The sequence below is a fragment of the Saccopteryx bilineata genome, chromosome 1 (genome assembly GCF_036850765.1).
Source record: "Saccopteryx bilineata isolate mSacBil1 chromosome 1, mSacBil1_pri_phased_curated, whole genome shotgun sequence".
NCBI classification, from domain to species: domain Eukaryota; kingdom Metazoa; phylum Chordata; class Mammalia; order Chiroptera; family Emballonuridae; genus Saccopteryx; species Saccopteryx bilineata.
The window spans coordinates 364,154,098-364,160,052 of record NC_089490.1 but is presented as its reverse complement, the minus strand read 5'-3'; the positions used below and the strand labels follow the sequence as shown (position 1 = coordinate 364,160,052).

The window sequence follows — 5,955 nt, the reverse complement described above, 5'->3', positions numbered from 1 at the left end:
GGGGTTTTTTGTTTGTTTGGTTGGTTGGTTTGTTTGTTTGTTTTTTTGTATTTTTCTGAAGCTGGAAACGGGGAGGCAGTCAGACAGACTCTCGCATGCACCTGACCAGGATCCACCCGGCATGCCCACCAGGGGGCGTCGCTCTGTCGCGACCAGAGCCACTCTAGCGCCTGGGCAGAGGCCAAGGAGCCATTCCCAGCGCCCGGGCCATCTTTTGCTCCAATGGAGCCTCACTGTGGGAGGGGAAGAGAGAGACAGAGAGGAAGGAGAGGGGGAGGGGTGGAGAAGCAGATGGGCACCTCTCCTGTGTGCCCTGGCCGGGAATCGAACCCGGGACTTCCGCATGCCAGGCCAATGCTTTACCACTGAGCCAACCGGCCAGGGCCTTAAAAGATGTTAATAAACTCTTAAAAGAGTTCTTATTTTTTAGAGATACTGAATGAAATGATATGATGGTTGGAATTTGCTTCAAAATAATCCAAGTATAGGGAGAAATTGGGTAGGTATATAGTGTAAACAAGACTGGCCATAAGTTGATCATTGAAGTTGGGTGAAGGGTACCCAGGAATAAATTCTCTATACTTTTGTATATGTTTGAAATATTCTAATCAAAAGAATGAGGAAGAAACTCTAAGTGGAATTACTAGGGAGATCTCAGGAAACAGGTTTGACAGCTAGATTTTGAACTCAACCTAAAACTAGTTTCCTTCAGTAAACTATGTATGAGTTACAATCACAGCCGTGCCTGATATAAAAGATACAACAGGTATAGCTCTGACACAATACCCCTTTTAAATGGGTCAAACCAAGACAGAATGTTTGAAAGAATGGCAATTGAGATTTTTTTTTTTTTTGAGAAGAAGGGAGATACAGAGACAGACTCCCACATGCAACCTGACCAGGATCCACTCAGAAACCCCCATCTGGAACCAATGCTCTGCCCATCTTGAGCCATGCTTGCAACTGAGCAATTTTTAGCACCCGAGATGGAGGCTCTATGGAGCGATCCTCAATCCCCTGGCTGATGTGCTCAAATCAATGAAGCCATGGCTGTGGGAGAGGAAAAGAGAAAGAAGGAGAGAGAAGCAGATGGTTGCCTCTTCTGTGTGCTCTAACTGGGAATCGAACCCAGGACTTCCACATGCCAGGTCGATGCTTGACTACTGATCCAACCAGCCAGGGCCAGGCAATTGAGATTGGACAGCTTTTGGCAAGGCTTACAGAAGTAAGTGATAAGCTGGCAGAACATACCAACAGTGCGAGTGCCCTGCCTTGAATGTGGCACTGATGCATACATTACAATGTAGAGATGTTTTGCAGGATTATACCCATGAATTCTGTAAAACCAGCGTAAACTTTATAGCAATATGGGAAAGGGAGAAGATCATGGGATCAGTACAAAAGAACACTGAGTTATATAAAAGTGAGTCTGGAGTAAACAACAGAAGAACTGAACTATTATTTTTGAAAGAACATAAGCATCTTCAAAACTCAGATCATCTGACAAAAGAGACAGTAAGCATTGCTAAGGCAGCAAAATAAAATATAACTTCGCAGAGAGAAATGTTGAAGTTGATTCAGAGCAAAATTAATTCTTTGGCCAACTTCCCAAAGATCATTTCCTGCTGTAAACAGCCTGATTCAGCGAATCAACCTTAGGAAACAGCAAGGCTCACTCATTAACCATGGATGGTGTTATTGGTCTCTGTCCCATCTTATTGCTACCCTATGCTTTCCACTGATGGGACATCTCCAGGGACTCTTGACAAGTACCACTTTTAGAACCTGATCTGGAATAAGGAAAAGTAGGAAGGAGAAATTTACTGTTCTGATAATTAGGCTGACCAATAGGATTAATTCAAGACTGAGCGATGGGCTCTGACATGGTCAGGTTGAGCTGAAGTCACAGTTATTCAGTGTTGTTTTTTCAACACATACTCCATCTGTTTTTAGTTTAAAAAAAGAAAACTAAGAAAAAAATATATTATATATATGTGAAAATGCTTTAGTCTGGGATAATAACAACCATTTTCCAAGCTTTTACTACATATTAGATGCCATTCAGAACACTTTACATATATTATCTCACTTAATTTTTACAATAGTTGCATACATTAGGTGCTGTTATTATTCCCATTTTAGAGAGTAGAAATTTGAGACACTAAGAATCTAAGCAACTCACCCAATATCACAGAGCTATTAAGTACCAAAGCCAGAATTCAAACCTTAGTTGACCTCGAGAGTGCTACTTTGCCTCTCATTTGATAACTATGTAATAGCCAATAACAGCTACCATATTCTTGTGTGGGTTTGGAATCATTTTAAACACCTCCTCTACAATACCTCTAATTTGTTTATTTGGTTCCTTTTTATTTCTTCCACCCATGATTTAAAAGTATCTGTCCTAAATATTGGAAAAGCAAAATAATCCAATGGAAGCCATTAGTTAACAATTAGAGTATGGTACAGCCTGACCCATGGTAGTTCAGTGGATAAAGCATCAACCTGGAATGTTTAGGTCCCAAGTTCGAAACCTCAAGGTTGTCAGCTTGAGCGCAGGGTTGTCAGCTTGAGTGCAAAATCATCAACATGATCCCAAGGTCTCTGGCTTGAACCCAAAATTGGTAGCTAGCCTGAGACCCAAGGTCATTGGCTTGAACCCAAGGCCTCTGGCTTAAGCCCAAAAGGTAGCTAGCTTGAGACCCAAGTCATTGGCTTGAGCCCAAGGTCACTGGCTTGAGCCCAAGGTCACTGGCTTGAGCAAGTGCTGGCTTGCCTTGAGCCCCATGGGCCAAGGCACATATGAGAAGCTATCAATGAACAACTAATGTGAAGCGACTACAGTTGATGCTTCTCACTTTCCATACCCCCCATTTCTGCCTTTTTCTCCCAAATAATCAATTTTTAAAAAATTAAAGAGTATTGGTACAAAGCTAGAACAGGGATATATATATTTCCCAGAGGAGAAAGATCAGTAAGGCTTGAAAGGGTAAGAAAAACCCTTTCAGACCTAGAATTTCAGCATTCCACATCCCCTTTGAGAAGTTGAATAAATCTCTGGACTTTCTCCCATAGAGAAAGCACCCATACACATTACAAAGAATTTTGCATTTCATTTCAACAGGCTTGAAAATTCCCTGAAGCCTCTTATAAAATTCTGGCCTAGGTGAGAGGAGTCACCAGGGTGGGATAAGTGATGTTCACCAGGCTAATGCAGTCCAGCTGCCCAGGGCCTGCAGATCCTTTTGGTGGGAGGATGGGTCTCAGGGAGTCATCAGGGTAGAGCTAGTGTAGTTCCCCAGGCTAATGCAGGTTCGGATTTGGTCAAGTGGGGGGAGGGCCCAACACAGGTACAATAGTGGCTGTCCCTCCAGCCTTCTCTCTGAAGCCACACAACTGATTCTCTGTGTCTTTGGCACACCTTCTCCCATCCCCCAGCTTGATAGAATTCCTTGAGAGTTTTTTAAGAAAGGTTGCAAAGTGGGCCCAGGCTGGCTGGGGCCATGCACGAGCTGGGTAGGGTAGGGTGACAGGGCTAGTGTACAGTGTAGTGTAGGATGTAGAGCTAGTGGAGGTCACCAGTCTAATGTAGATTCAAATTTGAAGGTGTTGGGGGAGAGCTCAACACAGGAAAGGTGGTGCCAATTGGCAGTGTTAGAGGATGGTTCAATCCTGGGACAATGGTGGCCATCCCTCTAGCCCTAGTCAAACCACATGCTCAATTTCTCCCTGTATGTCTCTGGCACACACACCCCCAGCCTGCAAAGTCACTGTCCTCCACCAGAGCCCAAGGTGATTGCCTAAAAGAATTTGTGCACTGGCCCCTTAAGAGGACATCTGGGTTCCCAACACCCTTTCATCTTACCTGGGTGGAATCCCACTGATTTCCACAGTCAGATGGTATGTGGGTTCCTCTTCCTGGCACTGCTCTTCTGAGCTGGGAAGCCCAGCATGGAGCTGAGACTACCTCTCTCCTCACTAGGGAACCTCTACGGCTGAGATATCCCCCCCAGATTCTCAAGCATCACACATGGGTACAGGGGCCAGTGTCTCTGACCCTCCTACAGTTTTGTCGTGGCTTCTTCTTTATATTTTTACCTATAAGGTTTCTGTTCAGCTAGTCTTCTGATGGTTATACAGGTTGATTATTCTAATATTGGTTGTAATTCTGATGTGGTCATGGGAGGAGATAAGCAGCATCCACATACTTGACCAGAACTAGTATAAAGGAATGAGTTTTGATCACTTTTTTTACCTTTGTTCTTAATGTAATTTATTTAATTTTAAGTTTATATAAATTAATTTTTAAAATGACATTGTTTAACAACTGGTTCACAAAATTCCTGCAAGTTGAATGGTTGGCTCTCTTGAGCTGGTGTGAACCAGCTCATTACAGTATAGGACAGAAATCTGTCCTCTATTAGTTAAGTGCAGCAGTGGGATTTAAATAATTTAACAATTGGTCCTCTGCCCTAATGACCATTTTAAGTATAAAAAAATTATTTATATATACCAAAAGGTAGTTTATTATTTCATTCATTTAACACTTAAGAATAAAAGAGGGACTCAAAACTAGTTTATGTTATAAGAATTTTTTTTTTTTTTACAGAGACAGAGAGCGTCAGAGAGAAGGATAGACAGGGACAGACAGGAACAGAGAGATGAGAAGCATCAATCATTAGTTTTTTGTTGTGCGTAGCAACTCCTTAATTGTTCATTGATTGCTTTCTCATACATGCCTTGACCGCGGGCCTTCAGCAGACTGAGTAACCCCTTGCTTGAGCCAGCGACCTTGGGCTCAAGCTGGCTACCTTGGGGTCTCGAACCTGGGTCTTCCACATCTTAGTCTGATGCTCTATCCACTGCGTCACCGCCCGGTCAGGCATAAGAAAGAATTTTAAAATATTAATGAAAAAATATTAAATAATACCTGACAAAAAGCAATAAAACTTATTTATGATATTTCCAATGACAATTTGTCACCCCCTGGTTATTTGGCACTTTTTCTCTTTACATTATATATTTGTTTACTGAAGTAACAAATGAGAGGGAATTAAAATGTAGTATTTCATCAAAGATATTATGAGTTTTATGAAATGAATAAATAAATAAATATTGCAAACATAGTTCTGTCAAATTTTTTTCACTTATGGACAGAATGAACATTACTATGGGCTCTTAGAATATGCTGTTGCGCAGATGAACATTAAAAAAAAGTAAAAAAAAAAACACTTTTCTTTTGCAACAAAAAATAAATTTAAAAAAGTAAGAAATGTAAACTTGTGATTTCCATGTTGAGCAGCTGCCCAGGCACCCACCTTAGAGAGAACCCCGATTACAAGCGCCATTTTGACAACCAGTTCAGCAAACTCAACAAAAAACTAGGTATTGGTTTTGCTAAACTGGTGCGAATCACCTGAATCCCACCACGGGTTAAGTGATAGTGAAAGGTAATTGGTTATTGCCAGCAAACTCTATTGGCCTAAAAATTAGGAATTCACAGAAGACAGTTTTGCCATTAGACTTAATTTAGTTCAAGCTTCCCGGGTATCATAAATACAAAAAGATGTATTGATCTGAGACTCCAGTTGGAAGGGATTTGTGAGTGGAAGCATGGATAACTCTAGAAAGAGGTAATTGCTGCTAAAATCTAACAGCGAAATGACTCTGAAAATGCAGCCCATCAAGAGATTTGAATAGACAGTTCATAAATAGGAACGAGAATGGCTCTTTATCACATAAAAAAAAAACAACCTGTCTTTTAAGAGAATGAGAAGACAAACCATAAAATTGGAGAAAATATTTGCAAAAAATGTGTCTGATGAACAACTATTATTCACGATATACAAAGAACTCTTAAAAACTCAACAATGAGAAGACAAACAACTTATTTAAAAAAATGAGCCTGACCTGTGGTGGCGCAGTGGATAAAGCATCAACCTGGAAATGCTGAGG

At 41.2% G+C, this 5,955-nt stretch overlaps 1 pseudogene; it reads left to right on the top strand.

Moving 5' to 3' along the window:
- The first annotated feature begins 815 nt into the window (after nucleotides 1-815).
- LOC136320696 (Golgi SNAP receptor complex member 1-like) lies at nucleotides 816-1,742 on the top strand (annotated as a pseudogene).
- Nucleotides 1,743-5,955: the final 4,213 nt, after the last annotated feature.